We start from the raw sequence: 25,615 nt of genomic DNA on the forward strand, positions 1-25,615 counted from the left end.
TACTCAGTATGCTTTCTACTGCGGTATGTTATTACTCATGTACTGGAATACAGTACACTCTCACCTGTCACCAGAAAACAGGACTGGCCACAGAGCTTGTAGCTACCAGCAAGTGCCCAGTAGGTGGCACCATTGCTCCTGGTTTAAGAAACAGATGTGCCAGTTCCCTGGTGCTTTGCATCCCTATCTGATGTCTGGTCTGTAGAAACATACCCCAAACTCGGTGGGGATTTATTTAGGCTGGAAACAGGGAAAAGGCTGGAAAGATTTGGAATCATGACCTTTGATCTTTTATTAACCAGAATTAACATGATTTTAAAATACTGTGCAAACCCAAATTGTTTGAACCAGAATGACCAAAAAGCACTTTGTGCAGGCTTAATAACTTGGGAAGGGGCTTAATTTAGGCAGCTGCAAGAGGGAGACTCTAAGGCAAGAAAAGGGAGTCGGGCCCAGGTGCTGCTCTAGGATCAACATGTTCCACCCTGAGCATGTGTGATCGGGCTTTGGCCAAAGGTACTCCTGAGTTAAAGCGGGGAGCAGAAAGTGCAACTTCCATCAGAAATGCTTGGAGAGCAGGACACTAACAGAAACTTCTAGCGAGGGGCAGGTCTTCCGCAGCTCTGCTTGATGAAGGAACTAGACTTATGAGCTCTTCTGTGGCCAAGAAATGGTCTTTCTTAACACAATGAAAGAGCCTTGGTCACAGTTTTCAAGCCTGGGACAAAGCCACAATGAGTTCATTCTTGAGTCCGGCCTGGTCTTTATGCCCTGGATGCTCAGCCCCATTCTGTTGGAGCCACTGTGGGGTCTCAGCACTCAGGCCTCAGCGCCCACCCTGGGAAACTCTTGGCCCCTTCAGAGGGGTTTTCAAATGCTAATAATGCCTCAGTTAGAGGCCCAGCTGTTTAGTCCAGCGGTTACAGGAGCTGGCTTCCTCTCTCTTGCTCCCCAAGGTAGCCTCATTGAAAAGTCAGGGTGAAAATCCCAGAGACCTCCCAACTACACAGCAGAGGCTCCCCCACCTGGTGTCTGAAAGAACACCGTTCCAGGTAAGGGCTGGGTAGACACTTTCTATTCCCTTTCCTCCTTGGAGCTTTGCCCCCAAGTACCAGGAGAAACCTCCCTCGGCTACTCCAGACTTCTATGCTGTTTGGCAAACTCACTGGAAGGGAAATACCACTCCAGGGTAGCAAAAGAAGTCTCTCCCCTCCCCCGCTAAAAATGCTAGTTACAGTTCTACACCTTGCTCACTTGGGAGAAAGATTTCATTCCTCCACGTCTCATTCCCCATTAACAAACAACTCCTGGGCAAGAACTCTGAAAACGTGGAAGATGCTGAACAGGCGCACAGGATCTAACTGGCTCCTCCAATTGGCCATCACCCCATCCCCACCTCCCCAACATCTAGCTTCAGTCATGGTGGTTTGAAGTTGGACTGTCCCAGATATAATAAGTTAGCAAAATCTAGGGAGAGGGGTTGCAGAAGAAAACAGCTATTGTTTGTAAAATAGTTAGTGCTGCCTTTGAAACACAGAAGCAAATACATTCCTTGAGTTCTTAGAAATACATTCTTCAAGAGTTCTTAATTCATCCTAACTCTAGACAGTGCCCGCCTGCCTCCCTTCTGTGCAAAAGTACAGGCCCCCGTGATGTTCTACATAATAGCCTGGAAACTAATGCCCCACCCCAGGGTCAGAATTAACATGCTTGGTCTGTGGAGAGGAGGCTCATGTTCCCTTTGGGAGCCCAGGAGCGTGAAGCTTGGCACCGTGAAGCCAAATGCCCCTTTTCTCCAGGTGCTTTTCTGCGTGCTCTGAGATGATTCCATGCTTTCCAGGGACAGAGAACAAAGGCAGGAAATGCAGCCGGACTATGCCAGGTGACACAGGAGTGGCTGGTCTGCAAGAGGTGTTTTTGAGAGAGCAGGAAAATGGCAGGTGACCCAAAGCGGGCTGGCAGACTCAGGTCTGTCAAGTTGGAGGTCAAATATTTGACAAAGGCACAGCCATCATAGTCTCTCAAGAAAAAATCTCCACTCCTCTTGCATTTTTGGTGTTCACAAGTCATTCTGATAACCAGGGCTTAAGTGTCTTCTGTGAACACCCAGAGCTGGTCCTAGGGGGGCTTAGCAGTTCTTTCCCAAAATGTCAGATGTGCCAGACACGTCCCCAGTGACACTGACTGCTGAGGAGGAAAGCTTCAGTTAGCCTACACTCCATATCTGGAAGTCCCAGGATGAAGCTGAGACCTGTGGGGAGACTCTGGCAACTGACTAACCCGCCCTCCTTCCTGAGAAGGCTCAAGCTGCTACTGCTGCGGCCATGGTGGGCTGCGCAGCGGAGCTGGGCCCAGAGAAGGCTTCCTCTGAGATTGGAAGACACTTCCTTCTCAAGTCAACAGAAGGCCCATGAGCAGAAATATATTTATGGGGGCAGAACTACAGGTCCACACAGGCCTGGGAGCTTCATGACTCCCCAGTGAGAGGAGGAGAAAATCTGGAGGTTTTGCTGAACAAAACATCTCTGGCTGAGGCAGTGAAGGAAGTAAAGTTCAAAGTTAGTCCTGTTGGCTTCTGCCCAGCCCACGTGCTCCTAATGGGGGCCACTCAGTCTGCCCACTGCCCCCACTGGATCTCTCCGTAAGCTCATCCTAATTTCTAAAACCCATGCCTAATTTCTTCTTTCTTTCTTTTCTTCTTCTTCTTCCCCTTCTTCTCTTTCTTCTTCTCCTTCTCCTTCTTCTTTTTTTTTTTTGAGACACAGTCTCTCTCTGTTGCCCAGGCTAGAGTGCAATGACACAATCTCGGCTCACTGCAACCTCCACCTCCTGGGTTCAACCGATTCTCGTGCCTCAGCCTCCCAAGTAGCTGGGACCACAGGTGCACGCCACCACACCCAGCTAATTTTTGTATTTAGTAGAGATGGGGTTTTGCCATGTTGGCCAGGCTAGTCTTGAACTCCTGACCTCAAGTGATCCACCTGTCTTGGCCTCCCAAAGTGCCGGGATTACAAGTGTGAGCCATCACGCCCAGCCCAAGCCTAATTTCTAGACCAGAGAGGAGGAGAATAGGGATATGTGTGCCTAGTCTATTTCCAGAAATGAGGAGCCTACAGAGTTTTAGGCCACGGGGTGTAGCACAACCACAAATGACATTTCTGGAGCCCTTAGCACACTTGCACAATGCCACCCTCATTTTAGGGAGCGGTAACTCCAGGCACTGTACAGAGGGCACTGCCCTCACGAAGACACAGAGCCTCCTGCAGGCAAATTCTCCCTCAACCTAACAGCACCCACCCACCAAAGGAAGGCAGCAGATCCTCTTCTTGGCTGATCAACACTGACTTTTCCTGGTAACAGCAACTCTTGCCCTCCAGGAATCCAAATAAAGCTGAGAGTGAGCACCTCCCTCCACTTCCCCGCCTACCTGGCTCCACGCCCCCTCCCCAAGCCAAAGCCAAAGAACCTTACAGTAGAGTTGTGACGCAGGCCCCACACTAGGAACTAGGACAGAAACCTTGCATCAGAGTCTTGAGATAAGGCCCACACTAGGAACTGGGACAGAAGTTGAATGCAATGATGTATAAACAGCCTAGGAGCAAAAAATAAATAAATAAACATGTCCTGGGTAATTCCCCTTTAACAGTGGACCTCCTGCAAGGAGAGGAAAAGATGGGATACTCCCCAGCTCAGAAGCTACAATTTGTTACAAACCAACAGAATTTGGCACCCCTGCCTTTCTCCCCACACAGTGTACAGCAGACAGATGCTCCTAAGGAAGGATAATCCCAGGAACATGGCTGACTGTTCAACAACCCCTCTGCAGGGCTTCCAATCAAACTCCAAAGAAAGGGCAAGACAGAAACTCTTTAAGAAAGAAAAAACAACAAAGCAAACAAACTGTGGGGTGGGGGTGGGGGGGAGAGGAGACCCAAAACAGATTCTCCGTACCACCTGTAGTTGAGGAGCTCTTGGGGCTAGAAGGTAAAGTTCTTCATAACTGGTCAAATAGTGCAGATGGTGACCAGTTGTAGAGTTTCCAAATCTAGTCATGTGGTAGAAGCAAGAATTAACCCCTACCCTCACCCACCTACCTTTTCAAAGTTCTGGATGCAGTTTAATCACTTGAAAAATTCATTTGAGTGTTTGGTTTGAGAGCTTCCCTCAGCTAGCTCTGTCTGATATTAATTTGGCTAAATGTGGTTGCAAGACATGGAGCCGGGAAATGAATACGCAGTCCCACTTGATTAAATAAAGAAGACTGAGAGAAGACATATTTGCTCTTGCAAAACTGAAAGGAAATGTAAAGGCTATTCCTTCCAGGTTTTGCCTGGAATCAAAGGAATTGCACAGCTAGCCAAAGGAGACTCAAAACTGCTTCCCTATGCATTTTCTCCAGAACCTCCTGCTCTTCAGTTTCCTTCCTCTCCCTCAAAGCCGCAATCATAAAGGCAAACAGTGAAGTGTAAGGAAAATCCCTTTATAAGCAGAGATGCTCAGTAAACTGGAATACAGGTCACAGCAGGGGAGGTGGGAGGCTGGCGGGCTGCCAGAGGCCCTGCAGACTTTCACCCCAAAGCGAGTCAAGGGGGCTGCAAACTTTCAGAACTAGACTGATGTGGCTTCGCTGGAGATAGACTGTGGACCTGACACTCACCCTGTGCCCACATGGGCAGGGCACACAGCAGACAGCCTCATTCTCCCCACAGTGAGGGTGAGGACCCTGAGTGCCCACAGAGCTCAGGAGGGTTCATCTGGCCACAGCTTGTAGCTGTCACTAGTCAAACCTCATTTACTCACCCATATATGCTATGCCCACCTGCAAAGAACACAGGTCCTTGTTTACCCCTTAGAGAGAGCCTGGAGTCCTAATCTAGCAGATGCTTTAAACTTTTCTTTTTAAGCAGCTCCATCTGTTTAGACACCTGTCAGCATGAGAAGGCAGAATATTCTGCCCACAGGCTTGTAACTGGGCAAGACCTGCCCTTGTTCCTCTCTCCTTCACCAGCACGAGGGCCTGCCACCTACACACAAGGCAGAGCCCAAGCCTCTTTGTTCTTTTTTTTTTTTTTCCTTTGAGACAGAGTCTCACTCTGTCGCCCAAACTGGAGTGCAGCGGTGCCATCTCAGTTCACTGCAACCTCTACCTCCCAGGTTCAGGCAAGTCTCATGCCTCAGCCTCCCGAGCAGCTGGGATTACAAGTGTGCACCACCATGTCCAGCTAATTTTTCTTTTTTTTTTTTTTTTTGAGATGGAGTCTTGTTCTGTCTCCAGGCTGGAGTGCAGTGACATGATCTCAGCTCACGGCAACCTCTGCCTCATGGGTTCAAGCGGTTCTCCTGCCTCAGCCTACCGAGTACCTGGGACTATAGGCACGTGCCACCATGTCCAGCTAATGTTTATACTTTTAGTAGAGACAGGGTTTCACCATGTTGGCCAGGATGGTCTCCATCTCTTGACCTTGTGATCTACCCGCCTCGGCCTCCCAAAGTGCTGGGGTTACAGGTGGGAGCCACTGCACCCTGACTAATTTTTGTATTTTTAATAGAGATGGGGTTTCACCATGTTGACCAGGCTGGTCTTGAACTCCTAACCTCAAATGATCCTCCCACCTCGGCCTCCCAAAGTGCTGGAATTACAGGCATGAGCCATCGTGCTTTATTTATTTTTTTTATTTGTATTTTTTTTTTGAGACGGAGTCTTCCTCTGTTGCCCAGGCTGAAGTGCAGTGGCACGATCTCGGCTCACTGTGAGCTCCGCCTCCTGGGTTCACGCCATTCTCCTGCCTCAGCCTCCTGAGTAGCTGGGACTACAGTCGCCTGCCACCACGCCCAGCTAATTTTTTTTTTTAATTTTTAGTAGAGACGGGGTTTCATCACGTTAGCCAGGATGGTCTCGATCTCCTGACCTCGTGATCCGCCTGCCTTGGCCTCCCAAAGTGCTGGGATTACAGCCGTGAGCCACCGGCCTCTTTGTTCTTAAAGCCAAAGGGACTAAGGAGGTTTTAAACTCGTAGTCCTATATACGTTTCAACCAAAGAATGCCAGGAGGGCTGGGTGCAGTGGCTCATGCCTGTAATCCTAGCACTTTGGGAGGCTGAGGTAGGTGGATCACTTGAGCACAGGAGTTTGACACCATCCTTGGCAACATGGCAAAACCCTTGTTTCTGCAAAAAATACAACATTTAGCCAGGTGTGGTGGCATATGCCTGTGGTCCCAGCTACCTGGGAGGCTGAAGTGGGAGGATCACTTAAGCCCTGGGAGATGGAGGTTGCAGTGACCCATGATCACACCACTGTACTCCTGGGTGACAGAATAAGACGTGAGACCCCATTTCCAGAAAAAAGAAAAAAAAAATCCCAGGAAATCCTTTGAAGCTTTAAAATCCAAGACCAGCCTGGCCAACATGGTGAAACCCTGTCTCCACTAAAAACACAAAAATTAGCTGGGCGTGGTGGTGGGTGCCTATAATCCCAGATACTCAGGAGGCTGAGGCAGGAGAATCGTTTGAACCTGGGAGGCAGAGGTTGCAGTGAGCCAAGATCGTGCCATTGCACTCCAGACTGGGCAACAAGGCGAGACTCCATCTCAAAAAAAAAAAAAAAAAAAAAATCCAGCACATGCTTCTACTCCTCCCATCTTCTTCCTGAAGAGACCAGTTAAATCTAGAATGAAAACCCATTTAGACTGGGTGCAGTGATTCACACCTGCAATCTCCCAGATTTGGGAGGCTGAGGCAGGAAGGTCACTTCGGACCAGGAGTTCAAGACCAGCCTGGGCAACACAGTGAGACCCTGTCTCTACAAAAAAAATTTTAAACATTAGCCAGGCATGGTGGCGCACACTTGCAGTCCCACAGCTACCTGGCAGACTGATACTGGAGGATCATTTGAGCCAAAGTGTTCGAGGTTACAATAAGCTGTAATTATATCATTGCACTCCAGCCTGGGCAACAGAACAAGACCCTGTCACTGCAAAACAAAACAAAATATTTAGTTGCCAGGGACCTATAAACTAATATGGTCACCTTGAAGGACCAAATGGCAGAATCTATTAATATAAAAGGTACTTTTCCTTTGACCCAATCATTCTATTTATAAATATCTACCCTAGAGCAAAACATGTCACAAGGAGGAATGAATAAGGATGGTCACTGCATCTGTGCACTGTTTGTAATAATGGAAAAATGGCAACAACCTAAAGGTGCATCACCAGGGGAATAGTTAAATTATGGTTTATTCATACAACAGAATCACAGGCAAGAGTATAAAAAATTAAATAAAGATCTTCAAGACATACTGTCAACTGAAAAATCCAATTATGAAGGGCAGTACAGTTTCATTTACATTAAATACTATGCAGCCATAAAAAAGGATAAGTCTGTGTCCTTTGTAGGGACATGCATGCAGCTGGAAACCATCATTCTCAGCAAACTATCGCAAGAACAGAAAACCAAACCCTGCATGTTCTCGTTCATAGGTGGGAATTGAACAATGAAATCACTTGGACACAGGAAGGGGAACATCACACACAGGGGCCTATTGTGGGGAGGGGTGATGGCGGAGGGATAGCATTAGGAGATGTACCTAATGTAAATGACAAGTTAATGGGTGCAGCACACCAACATGGCACATGTATACATATATAACAAACCTGCACATTGTGCACATGTACCCTAGAACTTAAAGTATAATAATAAAAAAAAAGAAAGAAAAAAAAAATTTTCCAGAAAGTCCAAAAAAAAAAAAAAAAAAAAACAGAAAGAAAGAAAGAAAGGAAAAAAACCCCATAGAAACCCAAATCATTTCATAGGTACCTAGAAGAAGGTGAATACATAGAAAAAAATCTGGCAAGCTGCAAGGACTCATACCAAATGGATAAAGAGGGTTCCTTTAGCAAGGGTCCTGAGATTGGGTGGGATGGTCACATAGAACTTTGACTTTATCTGTATAGTCTAAGTTTTTAACATCTGAGGTCGGGCGCAGTACCTCATGCCTGTAATCCCAGCACTTTGGGAGGCTGAGGTGGGTGGATCACTTCAGTCCAGAACTTCGAGACCAGCCTGAGCCACATAGCAAGACCCCATCTCTGCCAAAAAACACAGAAAAATTAGCAGGGTGTGGTGGCATGTGCCTGCAGACCCAGCCACTCAGAGGCTAAGGTGGGAGGATCACTTGAGCCTGGGAGGTTGAGGCTGCAGTGAGCCAAGATCACGCCACTACACTCCAGCCTGGCCAACAGAGACCCTGTTGCCAAAAAAAAAAAAAATTCTGATATTTATTTGTGTATTATTTATATACTTAATGTTGGAAAGATGATCCTCCTCCTTGACCCCCCTGCTCTGTGGCACCAGCAGCCATCACACTGACTATGTGGCATCACTCCAAATGCAGTGGCACTAATCTGGACATGCCAGGAAGCTAGGTCGTATGATTTGAATGTCTGCCTCCCTCAAAAGGCATGTTGAAACTCAATCTTCAACCTGGCAGTATCGAGATGTGGGGCCTTTAAGAGGTGACTGGGTCATGAGGGCCCTCCCCTCATATATAGATTAATAAGTTAATAGATTATCACAGAGGTGGGCAATGGGGGTGGAAACTGGTGGGTTTATAAGAAGAGAGACTTGAGCTAGTAAGTTCAGCCCCCTTGCCATGTGATGTCCCTGGGACTCTGCAGGGACTCCTCAACAGCAAGAAGGCCCTCATCAGATGGGGCCCTTTAACCTTGGATTTCTCAGCCTCCATAACTGTAAGAAATAAATTCCTTTTCTTCATAAATTACCAGTTTCAGATATTCTGTTATAAGCAGCAGAAAATGGACTAGAACATTAGGAGCCATCCTTGGCTGGCAACTAAAATGGCACCACTGGCATTTTCAACCAGGCTAGCTTTTTAAAAAAATTTGAGACAAGGGTCTTGCTCTGTTTCCCAGGCTGGAGCGTGGTGGCACCATTATTGCTCACTGCAGCCTCAACCACCTGGGCTCAAGCAAACCTTCCACCCCAGCTTCCCAAGTAGCTAAGACTACAGGTGCACCACCAAGCCTAATATATATATATATATATATTTTTTTTTTTTGGAGACAGAGTCTTGTTTTGTTGCCCAGGCTGGAGTACAGTGGCATGATCTCAGCTCACTACAACCTCCGCCTCCCGGGTTCAAGCAATTCCCCTGCCTCAGCCTTCTGAGTAGCTAGGACTACAGGCGCATGCCACCACGCCCGACTAATTTTTTGTATTTTTAGTACAGACAGGGTTTCACCACATTGGCCTGGCTGGTCTTGAACTCCTGACCTCATGATCTGCCCGCCTCGACCTCCCAAAGTGCTGGGATTACAGGTGTGAGCCACTGTAATCTGTTTCAGTGAAACAGATTACACTGTTTCAAGGCTTTTTTAGTGACAAAGATAAAATACTTTTTTTTTTAAAGAAAGAGAAAACATCTTTTGTTCATCTTGCTAATTAGAATCCAAATTTAAGAATATAACATTTTAACTTATTTGATTTTATATTTGTATCTTTTATTTACTTTATTATTGTTTTAAAGACAAGGTCTCACTGTGTCATGCAGGCTACAGTGTAGTGGCACAATCATAGCTCAAATTCCTGGGCTCAAGCAATCTTCCTGTCTTAGCCTCTCAAATAGTTGGCACTACAGATGTGAGCCACAACGCCTGGCCATATATTTGTATCTTTCTAATCTTATGCTGAACATCTTGCTTTCTAACATTACTTATTTGCTTTATCCTATTATATCCATATACTAGTTTCAGAATAATATCAATATTTTTATTAACAACATGATTACTGAAAACAGTTTTTTCTGTCTTTGTGTATATATTAGAGATATACAGCCAAATTACTGTATTTTAAGATATCTGTGTATTGTTGGCTGGGCGCGGTGGCTCACACCTGTAATTCCAGCACTTTGGGAGGCCGAGGTGGGCGGATCACGAGGTCAGGATATTGAGACCATCCTGGCAAACAGTGAAACCCCGTCTCTACTAAAAACACACACAAAAAAATAGCCGGGCGTGGTGGCGGGCGCCTGTAGTCCCAGCTTCTCGGGAAGCTGAGGCAGGAGAATGGTGTGAACCTGGGAGGCGGCGGAGCTTGCAGTGAGCAGAGATCGCGCCACTCCACTTCAGCCTGGGCGACAGAGCGAGACTCCGTCTCAAAAAAAAAAAAAAAAAGGTATCTGTGTATTATTATGACACCGATTTGGTATGCTGTGAATTTCACTTGTTTTATTTTGCTTCTGAGTTTTAGGAAATGTGGCAGGCAGACTCTAAGGTGACCCCATGGTCCCTATCCCCTTGGTACTCAAGCCCTGTCTAATACTCTCCCCTAAGTGTAGGCGAGACCTATAACATGCTTCTTGCTAAAAGAATATGGCAAAAGTAAAGATATTTTAAAGATGTAAATTAACGTCCCAAATCACTTTAGTAATTTTTTTTTCAGTTTTAGTTGTAGTAAAATACATCAACATAAAATTCACCATTTTAATCATTTTTAAGTGGCATTAAGTACATTCATATTGTTGTGCAACCACAACAACCTTCCATTTCCAGGACTTTTTTTTATCTTCCCCAACTGAAACTCTATACCCAGTAAACAATAACTCCCCATTCCACTGCATCCAACCCCTGGAAACCACCATTCTGCCTTCTGTCTCTATGAACCTAACTACTCTAAGTACCTTATATAAGTGGAATCATACAATATTTGTTTTGTGTCTGGCTTATTTCACTTGCCATAATGTCTTCTGGGTTCATCCATGTTGTAGCATGTAGCATGTGGCAGAATTTCCTTCCTTTTATTAAGGCTGAGTAATATTCCATTACATGTATATACCATACTTTGTTTACCCATTCATCTGTTGATGGACACTTGAGTTACTTCCACTTTTTGGATGCTAGGAAAACTGGTGCACAAATATCTGTTCAAGTCCCTGCTTTCAATTCTTTTGGATACATACCCAGAGGTGAGATTGCTGGATCATACAGTAATTCCATTTTGAACTTTCTGAAGAACCACCAGACCATTTTCCACAGCAGCTGCACCATTTTACATTCCTATCAACAGTGTACAAGGGTGCCAATTTCTTCACATGCTTGCTAACATAATATTTTCTGTTTTTTTTTTGGTATTAGCCATTCTAATGGCTGTGAGGCCAAAGTAAATGATTTTGTGTTAATTAAAAGGGAGGCCTTTTTCACAAGATGGCGCCGAAAGCAAAGAAGGAAGCTCCTGCTTCTCCTAAAGCTGAAGCCAAAGCAAAGGCTTTGAAGGCCAAGAAGGCAGTGTTGAAAGGTGTCCACAGTACAAAAAAAGAGAAGATCTGCACATCACCTACCTTCCGGTGTCCCAAGACACTGCGATTCCGAAGGCAGCCCAAGTACCCTCAGAAGACCACCCGCTGGAGAACAAGCTTGACCAGTATGCTATCATCAAGTTTCCACTGACCACTGAGTCTGCCATGAGGAAGACAGAAGACAACAACACACTTGTGTTCATTGTGGATGTTAAAGCCAACAAGCACCAGATCAAACAGGCTGTGAAGAAGCTCTATGACCCTGACGTGGCCAAGGTCAACACCCTGATTCAGCCTGGTGGAGAGAAGAAGGCATATGTTTAGCTGGCTCCTGATTACGATGCTTTGGATGTTGCCAACAAAACTGGGATCATCTAAACTGAGTCCAGCTGGCTAATTCTAAATATATGTAGTATCTTTTCACCATTGAAAAAAAAAAAAAAAAAAAAAAGGCTGGGCGTGGTGGCTCACATCTGTAATCCCAGCACTTTGGGAGGCCAAGGAGGGTGGATCAGGAGGTCAGGAGTTCAAGACCAGCCTGACCAAGATAGTGAAACCCCATCTGTACTAAAAACACAAAAAGTAGCAGGGTGCAGTGGCAGGCGCCTGTTATCCCAGCTACTCAGGAGGTTGAGGCAGGAGAATTGTTTGAACCCGGGTGGCAGAGGCTGCAGTGAGCCAAGATGGCGCCACTGCACTCCGGCCCGGACACTGGGGTGAGACTGTCTCAAAACCAAAACAAAACAAAACAAACAAACAAACAAAAAAATGGGGAGAGGCCAGTCGCAGCTCACACCTGTAATCCCAGCACTTTGGGAGGCCAAGGTGGACGATCACCTGAGGTCAGGAGTTCAAGATCAGCCTGATCAACATGTGAAACCTTGTCTCTACTAAAAACAAACAAACAAAAAATTATCTGGGCGTAGTGGCTGGTGCCTGTAATCCTAGCTACTCGGGAGGCTGAGGCAGGAGAATGGCTTGAATCTGGGAGGCAGAGGATGCAAAGAGCCAAGATCATGCCACTGCACTCCAGCCTGGGCAACAAGAATGAAACTCCATCTCAAAAAAAAAAAAAAAAAAAAAAAAGGAGATTCTCCTGGGTGGACTTGACTGAAACAGGTAAAAGCCCTTTAAAAGGGAACTGTGCCCCTACACAAAGGTCAGACGCTTCCTCCATTGCTGCTTTGAAGCAGCAAGCTGCCTTGAATCCTAAAGTTGCAAGGAAAGGAATTCTGTCAACAACCTGAGGGAACTTGGAGGCATATTCTTCCCCAGGGGAGCCTCAAATAAGAATGCAGCCTGTAATATGAACATGGAAAAAAAGAAAATAAAAGAATGCAGCCTGGTAAAACACCTTAATTGTAGCCTTGCAAGGCCCTGAGTAAAGGACTAGAGATAAGCTGTGCCCAAACTCGAGACACACAGAAACTGGGTTTTAAGCCATCAATTTTTTTTTTGTTTTTTTGAAACAGAGTCTCGCTCTGTCACCAGGCTAGAGTGCAGTGGGGCAGTCTTGGCTCACTGCAACCTCTGAGACAGGTTCAAATGATTCTCCTGCCTCCGTCCCCAAATAACTAGAATTACAGGTGTGCACTACCATGCCTGGCTACTTTTTTGTTTGTTTGTTGGTTGGCTGGATTTGTTTTGTTTTTTTTTTTTTTAAATAGAGACCAGGTTTTGGCATGTTGCCCCAGCTGGTCTTGAAATTCTGGCCTCAAGTGATCCGCCCACCTCAGCCTCCCAAAGTGCTGGGATTACAGGCATAAGCCACCGTGCCCGGCCTGCTTAAACATCAACTTTTAACCCAGAGAGAATTTTGATTGGCCTCATCCCCAGCAACCCAAAAAAAGATAAATTAATGAAACACTAACTTCTCTTTAGCTCAGTCACTGGCCATCTTAGTGTAAGGTGAAAGCGTTACTTATTAGCACTATTTTTCTTCTACCAAGTCATGGGTGCAAACAGTCACCCAAAATGTATTATGTATACCCTCCTGTCCAAGACAAAATCAGATCCTGTAGTTAAGAGTCTCCTCTCTTAGCTTTACTCTCTGATACAATTTTCTTACTGTGTAACCTTGAAGAAGCCACTTAACTTCTCTGCATCTATTTTTTCACCTACCAAAACATGATGTGATGATCTACTGTATACCTTGAAGGGTTTTTTTTTTTTTTTAAGAATCTAAGAAAACAAAATATGTAAAAATTGCCTTGTGTACTGAAAATACTGTACAAATTAAGCAGTTGCTATTCATTTGAAAGATTTGACCACGAGAAAACACGGCCACTATTTACACAAAAAGGAATGAAGACAGAAGGATCCAGTAGAACTGAGACACAGACATAGAATCCACCCACATAGAAGAGCAGATGATTTCTTCGAGGAGCCATGATTCTAATTTTCAGCTTAGGAAACCAACTCCCTTCTTCCTGCCTTAGTTTACACCAAGAAGCACAGCTAGAGTACTTATGGATGTTCTCAGAAGTCACCCAGCTGGGTCAGACGTGGAGCACCTGGGAAGCATTGAGACGACGAAGGAGGAAGGACTTGTTTGCAAGAAACCAGACTGGAGCACAGAAGAAAGGGTCACAAAAATACCAATTAGAAAACAAACAAACATACAAAAAAACCAAAAAAACTCAGCATTAATAAATGGTCTCCTTTGGGAGGCTGAGGCAGGCGGATCACGAAGTCAGGAGTTCGAGACCAGCCTGGTCAACATGGTGAAACGCCATCTCTACTAAAAAATACAAAAATTAGCCTGGCGTGGTGGCATGTGCCTGTAGTCCCAGGTACTCAGGAGGCTGAGGCAAGAGAATCGCTTGAACCTGGGAGATGCAGGTTGCAGTGAGTCGAGATTGCGCCACTGCACTCCAGCCTGGGCGACAGAGCAAGACTTCGTCTCAATAAATAAATAAGTAAGTAAGTAAGTAAGCAAATAAATGGTCTCTGGGTTTGGCAGTCTAGATTCCCAAATCACCAATTCCACACCCAGCGCTTAAATCCCCTCTACAAGCGCCTGGGCCAGCAACTGCCCAGACTACTAGAAAAAGTTCAGGGATGGTGAGTTTACTGCCTCCCAGCGCCTATCCACATTAGGAAATTCTTCTACATCCCAATGAAGAGTTAACAGCTTTCTAGCTCTCTATTCTGAGTAACAAAAAGTCAAATCCCTTTTCCATATGGTAAGACCTCAACTATTTTTAAATTCCTGTTGTAGGTCATAGTTCGACTCCCTACATATTCCATCTCAAAGTCTTTTCGTCTTCAAACTAGAATGTTTTCAGTTACCTCACTTTTATAGCCATTCCTCATAGATGGACAGTTTTGAAAGGTTTTGCCAGTTTGAAAGCCACCATTCTCTGGATACACTGTGATTGGTTTAAGTCCCTTGTTGAATGTGGCACCCAAAAGGGGCTGTTGGGTCAGAGACAGGCCATGAGGCAGGCACTTACCTCTGAGTATCTGTGTAAAGACCAGCCCCTCAGCTGTCTATGTACCTGCCCAAATTTCAAAGTTTCCCTACCAATCAGACACAGGAAGGGGGTTACAGATAACCGATTTTGGGTGATTTGATTATAGGAAGAGGTAGCAATAAATCATTAGTGAACCCTTTTGGTGTTCAGGTCAGACTCTTCCAGGACATTTCTTCCTGCTTGGAGAGATGGAGAAGGGACTGAGTTGTGAGGGTGAACTCAGGTACTGCAGGGCTTTCCGCGAGCCACAGAGTCTGAGTAGCCTGTGGGCCTCCAGCCTCAAAGAACTTCCTTAATGTTGGAATACGGCCTGCCTTAAAGCTACCAAAAGTGGGAAGAGTACTGTGTCTTGTTTTACGGAATGAAAGACTACACAGTGCTTCTTCAGTGCCTGTATTGCCAAATGGCCATGACTACAGGTGAGAACACAGTAGCGGCCATGGCAGGGGCCATCCTGCCTAGTGGAATCACCTTCAAGGAGGACAGCTGGGCATATGTGCCAAACTGTAAAATCTGTGGACCTTGTGACCACAATCCCACTTTAGAAATTGATCCTGAGATAACTGGATGCGGTTGCCAAGATGTTCATATATGGACAACCACCTTATAGTGTTGTTTAAAATAGGGAAAACTGGAAACTATCTGCAAGTTCATCCAGAGGGCTCTATTTATCCTAGAGGGGCCTGTTATGTTAGTAGCATACAATGAAATGCCATACAACCATTACAAGCACTGCTATGGAGACACACACACACACACACACACACACACACACACATATATATATATATATATATTTTTTTTGAGACAGTTTCACTCTTCTCACCCAGGCTGGAGTGCAACGGTACAATCTTGGCTCACTGCAACCTCCGCCTCCCGGGTTCAAGTGATTCTCCTGCCTCGGTCTTCCGAGTAGCTGAGATTACAGGCGCCCGCCAACTCACCCAGCTAATTTTTGTATTTTTAGTAGAGACAGGGTTTCACCATGTTGGCCAGGCTGGTCTCGAACTCCTGTCCTCAGGTGATCCGCCTGCCTCGGCCTCCCAAAATGCTGGGATTACAGGCGTGAGCCACTGTGCCCAGCTGAGGTATAGTTACTTAGCTAGAAAGACTTCTATGACATGATGCTCTGTGAAGAAAGCATGTTAATATATACAGTACTTAGTAAAAATGCCTATTTTATGTATAGAGACATATCTAGAAGGATGATAACCAAATGAAAATGGCCATCTCAGAAGCACGTTTATTTTTGTTTTCAACATATATTTAAGTTACAAAGTAACATAAGCTTTTTATAAGAAAGTCAACAAAGAAATGTATAAAGTAAAACATGAAAATCTCTTCCCATCAGTCTCATTTCTCAGCTATTAACATTTGCTGTGAACATCTGATATGCAATCTTTAAGACTTTCTTTTGAGCATGTATAATCAAAGTCAAACTTTTTTCTTTTTTTTAAGTAAAAATGAAACTCCACTCTGCCCATTGTTCTGTTGTGTGACATGGTTTCTTCATGTTTTCAGTGTTGTCTGGAATTTTTTAATGTCCTTTTTGTAATTAGGAAGACAATAATGTTATATTTGTTTGGGGGAATAAAAGTGTACCAGCCAAGGACAGAAAACAATGAATGTGTGATGTGAGTAGCCCAGTGAAGAGAAGCAAAGGACAAAGGCTTTCCTGTGTTCAGGTCACCACGGTACTCAATACAGGAGGCCCTAGACATGCCCAGTTGGCCCAGGAGGTTGACAGTGTCCTATTCTCCCTAAATCTTCAAAGTCAAACACAGGCTGCTGGAGCTAGGCCTGGGGCTAGGAGATACTGGGCTGCAGCCTCTCCCGGAGATGCGTTCCCTGCCTGGCACAGTGCCCCACGTACGCAGCTTCCACTGGGCCAAGCAGGACAAGGCAGAGAAGGACTCCCTCCCACTGCTGTTTCAGAGTCTACCTGCTGCATGCCAGCAAAACAACAATCCACTGCCTGGGTGTGCTACAATCCCTCTTTAAAAGCACTCTAATTCCCTCCCTTTCCTCTTCCTCCCCTGGCTCAAGCTCCAACTGTCATCTGTCCGGAGAGAGGGCTCTGTGAGGAGTCAGAAATGCTGCTTGAACCTCATCAGAACTCTCGAGGCAGGGCCATTCTGTTCTCCTGGTCCTTGAGTCCTAGAAATAACCCAAACAACAAGCTTGTCCTCATGTCTCCCCAGCAAGGCAAGAAGACAGGCCTGGTGGTGGAGACCCACTCCCAGGGAAGCCCAAGCAGTACTGTGTCTGGCTTAGGGGTGCCATTCATTTTCCACTGAGAGCTATGAAGAAACTGAGTAAGAAAGCAGATCACTGTATCTCATCCAAAGCTGTTCCAATAAACACATTCTCCTCAGTACCAGAGAGCATACCTTAAAGTGGTAACCTGACCACACCTGCACTTGTGGCCTAGATTGCTTCTCAGGACTCACTGTCCCCAGTTTCTGAGAAGTTCTTTTAAAAATTCAGTCATATGGCCAGGCATGGTGGCTCAAGCCTGTAATCCCAAAAATGTGGGAGGCTGAGGCAGGCAGACAGCTTGAGTCCAGGAGTTCGAGACCAGCCTGAGCAACATGGGGGAAACCCCAGCTCTACAAGAAATGGAAAAATTAGCCAGGCATGGTGGTGTGCACCTGTAGCTCCAAATAGTCAGGTGGCCAAGGTGGGAGGATCACCTAAGCCCAAGGAGGTGGAGGTTGCAGTGAGCCGTGATTGCACCACTACACTCCAGCCTGGGTAACAGAACCAGATCCTGTCTCAAGAAAAAGAAAAAAAAAGAAAAGAAAAAAAAAGAAAAGAAAAATTTGGCTGGGCCAAATTTGGGTCGATTGCTTGAGCCCAGGAGTTCAAAACCAGTCTTGGCAACATGGCAAAACCCTATCTCTACAAAAATTACAAAACTTAGCCAGGCACGGTAGTATGCATCTGCAGTCCTTCCTAACTACTTGGGAAGCTGATGTTAGAGGATCACCTGACCCCCATCTGGGGAGTCAGCGTTTGCATGAACCAAGATTGTGCCACTACACTCCAGCCTAGGTGACAGAGTGAGACCTTGTCTCAAAAAAGAAAGAAAGAAAGAAAAAGAAAAAAAACAGATTGCAACACTTTATACAGTTGGATTTCAATTCTGTTAACAATATGTACATGCCCACATAGATCACTGGCAGACACATGTGAAAATATTCACCAAAGGCCATCTTAGGGTGATGGAGTTATATGTCATTCATATTTTCCTTTTTGTACTTACTTTCTTGCCATTTTGACATTTTTTTTTGCATAGAGCATGGGTTTTATTATCAGAAAAGAAAAAAAAAGATAACTATGACTGAATTTTTTTTTTTTTCTGAGATGAAGTCTTGCTCTGTTGCCCATGCCATCTCGGCTCACTGCAACCTGTGCCTCCCGGGTTCAAGCAATTCTCCTACATCGGCCTCCCGAGTGGGTGGGATTATAGGTGCCTGCCACCACATGTAGCTAATTTTTGTATTTTTAGTAGTGACAGGGTTTCACCATGTTGGCCAGGCTGGTCTCGAACTCCTGACCTCAAGTGACCCATCCACCTCGGCCTCCCAAAGTGCTGGGATTATAGGCGTGAGCCACTGCCCTGGCCTTTTTTTTTCTTAACAGGTTTTGGCCAGGCTCACGCCTGTAATCCTAGCACTTTGGGAGACTGAGGCAGACGGATCACAAGGTCAGGAGATGGAGACCATCCTGGCTAACACGGAGAAACCCTGTCTCTACTAAAAATAGAAAAAATTAGCTGGGGGTGGTGGCGAGAGCCTTTAATCCTAGTTACTAGGGAGGCTGAGGCAGGAGAATGGCATGAACCCAAGAGGCAGAGGTTGCAGTGTGCCGAGATCACGCCACTGCACTCCAGCCTGGGCGACAGAACGAGACTCTGTCAAAAAAAAAAAAAAAAGAAAGAAAGAAAGAAGCCTGTTTCCTTTTTTTTTTTTTGCAATATGCTTCTTAAATAACATAATTTTTTTTTTTTTTTTTTGAGGCGGAGTTGCTCTGTCACCCAGGCTGGAGTGCAGTGGCAATCTCGGCTCACTGCAACCTCCGCCTTCTGGGTTCAAGTGATCCTCCTGCCTCAGCCTCCCGAGTAGCTGGGACTACAGGCGCCCGCCACCATGCCTGGGTTATTTTTTGTATTTTTTAGTAGAGATGGGGTTTCACTATGTTGGCCAGGCTGGTCTTGAACTCCTGAGCACAGCAATGCCGAGGCTGCTAACACCCCCAAGACACAGAGTCCCTTTCTTAGGCTGAAGAGCCTCAGGATACAGCAGGCTTGAGGCAGGATTCTGCTGAGTTTAAGACCCAGGGACTGGAATGGCAGAGCTGAGAAGTATCCATGACCCTGAGGGACCCTGCGTTCCAACTGCTGCAGCAGCCCCTGTCCCTTCCATGTAAGAGTCACTGTCAAAATGCAGCTAGAGTCTCAAATACTTCAAATCCAAGTACATCTTAATTTAAGGAAAAAAAAGGACTTCACTCCCCAAACTGGCCATTTCACCTTCCTCCTTAACATGCTTTCATTTTTTCTTTATTCGTTTTTTGAGGCAGGGTCTTGCTGTGTTGCCTAGGCTGGAGTGCAGTAGCATGATCCTGGCTCACTGTAGCCTCAACCTCCTGGACTCAATCTATCCTCCCCACTCGGCCTCCCAAGTATCTGGGAGTACACCTATAAGCCACCACACCCAGCCCTTAACATGCTTTCATAGCTTTCCATTACCCTTAGAATCAAGACTCTATTGAGGCAAATGCACCATTACTTGCCTCAAGCCCAGCACTTCCCTATCCCTGCCAGGCCTCTAGCTTTTCCTGAGCCCTCGCCTCTCCCTCACCTCCCTCCAGCTACATAAGCCTTCTTTCTGTACCTCATTTTTCCCTTTTAGTGATCTTATGGAATCAAATATTTATTTGCTTATTTTTTCAATGTCTGTCTCTACGAGCTAAAGGCAGTGGAAAGTTTGTTCCACATAGCTTACCTAGCATTTGACAGAGCCTCTGGTATGTAGCAGGCACTTAAATAAAATAAATATAACTGATGAAAAAGTTCCTTTTCCCCAAATCCTCTCTCTTCATCTAAAATGGACCCTTGGCGGCTGAGAGGCTGGAGCACGCAGAGCAGGCTGGTTAGGCTGTCCCTGAAGGCTTGCTCTTGCCACTCAGCAGCTGCAGGAAGTTCTCCAGGGTCCATCACCTCCCTATCACCTCATCTGAAAAGGGGCAATATCAACCAGTATGTTCCTCACCAGGCTACCCACCGCATAGGTTAAATGAGAGAAGCTAAGTACCGAAGATAGTCTGGTGCTCAACATCTACTGTTTTGTTTTTTTGAGACGGAGTCTCACTCTGTCGCCCAGGCTAGAGTGCAATGGTGCGATCTCAGCTCACTGCAACCTCCGCCTCCTATGTTCAAGCAATTCTCATGCCTCAGCCTCCCGAGTAGCTGGGATTACAGATATGCGCCATCATGCTCAGCTAATTTTTGTATTTTCAGTAGAGATGAGGTTTCACCATGTTGCCCAGCCTGGTCTTGAACTCCTGGCCTCAAGTGATCCACCTGCTTCAGCCTCCCAAAGTGCTGGGATTACAGGCCTGAGCCACCACATCCGGCCAATACCTACTGTTTCATTTACTTACTTTTAACTATAGAAAAGGAAGTTTTTGTTGTTGTTGTTTGTGTGTGTGTGTGTGAGATGGAGTCCCGCTCTGTTGCCCAGGCTGGAGTGTAGTGGCACGATCTTGGCTCACTGCAACCTCTGCCTCCCAGGTTCAAGCAATTCTCCTCCCTCAGCCTCCTGACATCTGGGACTCAGGTGCACGCCACCACACCCAGCTAATTTTTATATTTTTAGTAGAGATGGGGTTTCACCATGTTGGCCAGGATGGTCTTAATCTCTTGACCTCGTGATCCACCCGCCTTGGCCTCCCAAAGTGCTGGGATTACAGGCGTGAGCCACCATGCCCGGCATAGAAAAGCAAGTTTTAAAAAAGGGCCTCGACAGGAAAAGACTGAATCACATCTGTTAACTTTTGGGAAGGCAAGAGGAGGAAAACCCCAAGAAAACTCTACAGTGCATTGAGGTTCCTTATGTAAAACATGACTTGCTGTCAATATCCGGAAAAGTCTCTCTGACTTACAGAGGCAGGCTGTGTCCCTCAGCACTTCCAACTTCAGAGACAGGAGGAGCATGATGGATGGATTCCTGGAACTCTAAACTGTGCAACACACTGTAATAAGGAAGGTTTGCTAGCCGGGCGCAATGGGTCACACCTATAATCTCTCCACTTTGGGAGGCCAACACAGGCAGATCACTTGAGCTCAGGAGTTCAAGACCAGCCTGGGCAACCTGGCAAAATCCTGTCTCCACAAAAAATATAAAAATTAGCTGGGTGTGGTGGCGTGCACCTGTAGTCCCAGCTACTTGGGAAGCTGAGGTAGGAGGATCAACTGAGCTCAGCAAGTCAAGGCTACAGTGAGCCATGATCGCACCACTGGACTCCGGTCTGAGCAACAGAGTGAGATCCCATCTTAAAAAAAAAAAGCTTGCTGATCTTTCCTAACCCCAAATGTCTGCCACATAGTGTGTATGAACCAATCTCTCTGGCCAAGGAACCTAACTAAGAAGGGGGACCTATTCTCAAGGACTCAGTATTTTGTTGCTATAAAAACACTAGGCTCGGTGCGGTGGCTCATGCCTGTAATCTCAGCTACTCAGGAGGCTGAGGCAGGAGAATCACTTGAACCTGAGGAGGTGGAGCTTGCAGTGAGCCAAGATCACACCACTGCACTCCAGCCTGGGCAACAGAGCAAGACTCTGTCTCAAACAAAACACACAAACAAAAACAACCACTTTTATATAATGATCCTTCTATTGTTTGTTGAAAATAACGATAACATTTACTGAATGGTCCCAACAGTATTATTTTAATAACATATTCATTCATCTAATTCCTCCTCACTTTAAAAATCCTTTAGCAATGGTTATTAACATGTAAAGGTTAATTTCTCCACACCTGGCTAAGTGATCCCACCTAAAGGAATTTATCCTGAAGAAATACTTTGGTAAGAATACAAAGATGGACATAGACGAGGATGCTCACTGCAGCTTTGTGAAAGGAAAAAATTAGAAATGACCCAAATGTCTAACAATAGAAGACTAGTTAAATAAAGTACAGTATATGTAGGCATTAAAAAAGAGTCATGTTAAAAAGAACATCCTGACATGGAAAGATGTCCAAATGATAGTAAGTTAAAAAAGCAAGGTGAAATACAGTATGAAAAGCATAGTCCATTTTTATAAAATACTGCAAGTTCTTTTCTTTGAGACTGAGTCTTGCTCTATATCACCCATGCTGGAGTGCAGTGGCGTGCTCCCAGCTCACTGCAACCTCCGCCTCCCAGGTTCAAGCAATTCTCGTGCCTCAGCCTCCCAAGTAGCTGGGACTACAGGCATGCGCCACCATACGCGGCTAATTTTTGTATTTTTTAGTACAGATGGGGTTTCATCATGTTGGCCAGGTTGGTCTCGAACTCCTGACCTCAAGTGATCCACCCATCTCAGCCTCCCAAAGTGCTGGGATTACAGGTGTGAGCCACTGTGCCTGGTCAAAATACTGTGAATTCTGTCCAGACATATGCATGGCAAACAAAACCTGGAAAGAGGAACACCAAAGTTTTCTCTGTGAGGGAATGAATTATGAAGGACTTTCACCTTCTGTGTCAGATTCTAGATTTCTAAGTTTCAATTTTATAATGAGCAAGTATTTCTTTTATAAACAGGGGAAAGGAAAGAAAATGTGAAAACAAAAATCTCTGTTAGCATTAGAGTCTGTCAGTACCACAGGGTTGGATCAGCCATGAGCTCTGATGGCCTGGGAGAGATCCCTACTCATGCAGTGCCATCCCAGCACTCAGCAATCGAGCCACTCACAAATCGAGCCAACTGAGCACATGTCATGAGCTTGCCATTAAACAGCAGCAAGAGAAAGCACTTCAATTTCCAGTGTCAGTTACAAGGTTGGGGAGATATGTTTTTCCTAAAAACGCAAATGAAATTGCCTTGGAATTTGTGGTTAAGGCCTACCAATGGTAGAACTGAGAGCAGACAGCCTCTCCAGCAGAATTCTAAAGCACAGTTCAGAAATCAAGCCCTGTTGAGTTGGGGAATGGTTTCCTTCTAATGAAACCCAGAGGATGGGGGGCAGGGGAACAGTCACTGGCAATCTGAGAAGAATAAGCTGATCATAAAATGAAAGGGAACAGGGAAGTAAGAAAAACTGGCTGCAAAGTAGGACAGACAGACATGGAAGTGTCTACTGGTGAAGTTACTAATACATTTATTGCAAAACTTTCCAAACGACTCATGCCACAGGCTAGATTTGTTTGTAAATCTGCCATAGCAGGTGAAATGACAGCCATCCTGTCCTCATGACTGGAACATTCTCTTCCCAGGCCGAGTGTCCTGACCAATATGCAAGGTCAGGTTCCTCTGATTCCAGGCAGGGCTGGGGCTTCTTAGGTGGGAGTGTTTTGCCCACCCGATGGGCATTCCCCTCCTTACTAACAGAACCCCAATTTTGTTTTTCTCCTTTTCCTGGCCATTCCCTTCTGGGAGCCAGGCCCATTCCCAGCCAATATCATCCTTGACCTAACACTAGCCAATGAGATGCGAAGGGGACACCAACGAGGGCGGTTCTGTGGAGGTTTTGGTTCATCTTTAAAGGACACAGAACAGAAATGTCTCTCTTACTGCCTGTAGACTCTGTCAAGGGTGATCAGGATGCTAGGATTATGGCAGCCATCTCTGGAATATGAGGAAACCAGTTTAAAAAGACAAGCCAAGTGCTAAGGAAGGCAGAGAAGTTAAGAACAACTCAGGTCCTTGACAATATCGCTGAACAGATGCCAGTCAACCCTGGAACTGTCCCTCCTCCAGATGGCTTGCCATGTAAGGTAAGTTCCCTTATTGTTAGGCCACTCTAGTCAGGGTGTTCTATTACTTGCAGTCAAAACCATCTGAACACATACAAGACAGAACAGAAGGTGCCCGCTCCATCGACACCTCCTCTAATAATCTGACTTCCAAGTGTTAACTGCACACGATGATTACTGAGGTAAGAGAAGTCCCTACAGTTCTGTGGCAGCAACTAATTTTGCCTATGCAAAGCCGTGCTATTCTGCTGGTGGTTAGCCTTTGCTTTAGAGGACTTACCTCCCACTCCATGTGCTTGGAAGTGAAGAGCAGAGGGAAGACTTTCAACGTAAATCCCGGTGGTCCATCTGGACCACTGCCACCAACCGAGGTGGTCACATGGTCCAGACAGAACTAATCTGTGTCCTACCCCAGAATTGATGTAGAAATGTCCACAGTTTAAAGCCTTGGCTGGGCGCAGTGGCTCACATGTGTAATCCTAGCACTTTGGGTGACCAAAGTGGGTAGAGCACTTGAGCCCAGGAGTTTAAGACCAAAACCTGGGCAACAGAGAGACCCTGTCTCTACAAAAATTTTAAAATTAGCTGAGTGTGGTGGTGTGCACCTACAGTCGTAGCTACTCAGGAGGCTGAAATGGGAAGATCACTTGAGCCCAGAAATTGGAGGCTGCAGTGAACTAAAAAGGTGCCACCGTACTCTAGCCTCTAGCCTGGGTGACAAAGCAAGAACCCTGTCTCAAAAAATCAATAAAAAGACAGGCCAGTTGTGGGGGCTCACACCTGTAATCCCAACACTTTGGGAGGCCATGGCGGGTGGATCACCTGAAGTCAGGAGTTCAAGACTAGCCTGGCCAACATGGTGAAATCCTGTATCTCTACTAAAAATACAAAAATTAGCCAGGCATGTTGGTGTACACCTGTGGTCCCAGCTACTTGGGAGGCTGAGGCAGGAGAACTGCTTGAACTCAGGAGGCAGAGGTGCAGTGAGCCGGGACTGTGTCATGCCTGGGCAACAGAACAAGACTGTATCAAAAAAAAAAAAAAAATCAGTAAAGAAAAAACAAAAACACCAAAGTTAGAAGCACAAAGCCCTGTGCCTGCTGGGACTACAAACTGAGAGAAACTGAAACTAGGAATGATGGTGCTCATCTCCCCAGTGGTGGCACATGGGCAGTCTGCAGAACAAGATCAACATACAGAGTCATAGCTATCATCATAGCCCAGAGGACCCCATTTGAACATACAGATAAAGCCACACCTGAAACCCTTGTTGTCCCAGTCACCTGAGCCAATAAAGTCTGTTACTGGTTTTTTTTTGTTTTTCGTTTCTTTTTGAGACAGGGTCTTGCTCTGTCGTCCAGGGTGGAGTGTAGTTGTGCGATCATGGCTCACTGCAGCCTCGACCTCCCTGGCTCAAGTAATCCTCCTACCTCAGCCTCCTGAATAGCTGGGACTACAGATGCATGACACCATGCCTGGCTAATTTTTCAGTTTTTTTACTCTACGCCTATGTGGTTTCGCCATGTTGCCCAGGCTGGTCTCAAACTCCTGGGCTCAAGCAATCTGTCTGCCTCACTGCCTCAGCCTCCCAAAGTATTGGGATTACAGGTGTGAGCCACCCCGCCTGGCCCTCTCATTGTTTAAGGTAGTTTGAGTTGGGTTTCTGCCATTTTCTTTTCTTTTTTTTTTTTTTCAGGCAGGGTCTTGCTCTATCACCCACGCTGAGTGCAGTGGCATGATCACAGCTAACTGCAGCCTTCACCTCCTGAGCTCAAATGATCATCCCAACTCAGTCTCCCAAGTAGCTGAGACCACAAGTGCATACCACCACACCCAGCTAATTTTTTTTTTTTTTTTTTTTTTT

General features: G+C 45.8%; 1 protein-coding gene and 1 pseudogene across 2 annotated transcripts in view; one reads left to right on the forward strand and one right to left on the reverse strand.

The window, feature by feature from the left end:
- The window catches only part of SUFU (SUFU negative regulator of hedgehog signaling), a 129,257-nt gene that overhangs the window by 49,796 nt on the left and 53,846 nt on the right, over nucleotides 1-25,615 (reverse strand). The window lies entirely within an intron of this gene.
- On the forward strand, nucleotides 11,222-11,691 carry LOC113220183 (annotated as a pseudogene).

The sequence above is a fragment of the Piliocolobus tephrosceles genome, chromosome 9, assembly GCF_002776525.5.
Source record: "Piliocolobus tephrosceles isolate RC106 chromosome 9, ASM277652v3, whole genome shotgun sequence".
Classification (NCBI taxonomy): domain Eukaryota; kingdom Metazoa; phylum Chordata; class Mammalia; order Primates; family Cercopithecidae; genus Piliocolobus; species Piliocolobus tephrosceles.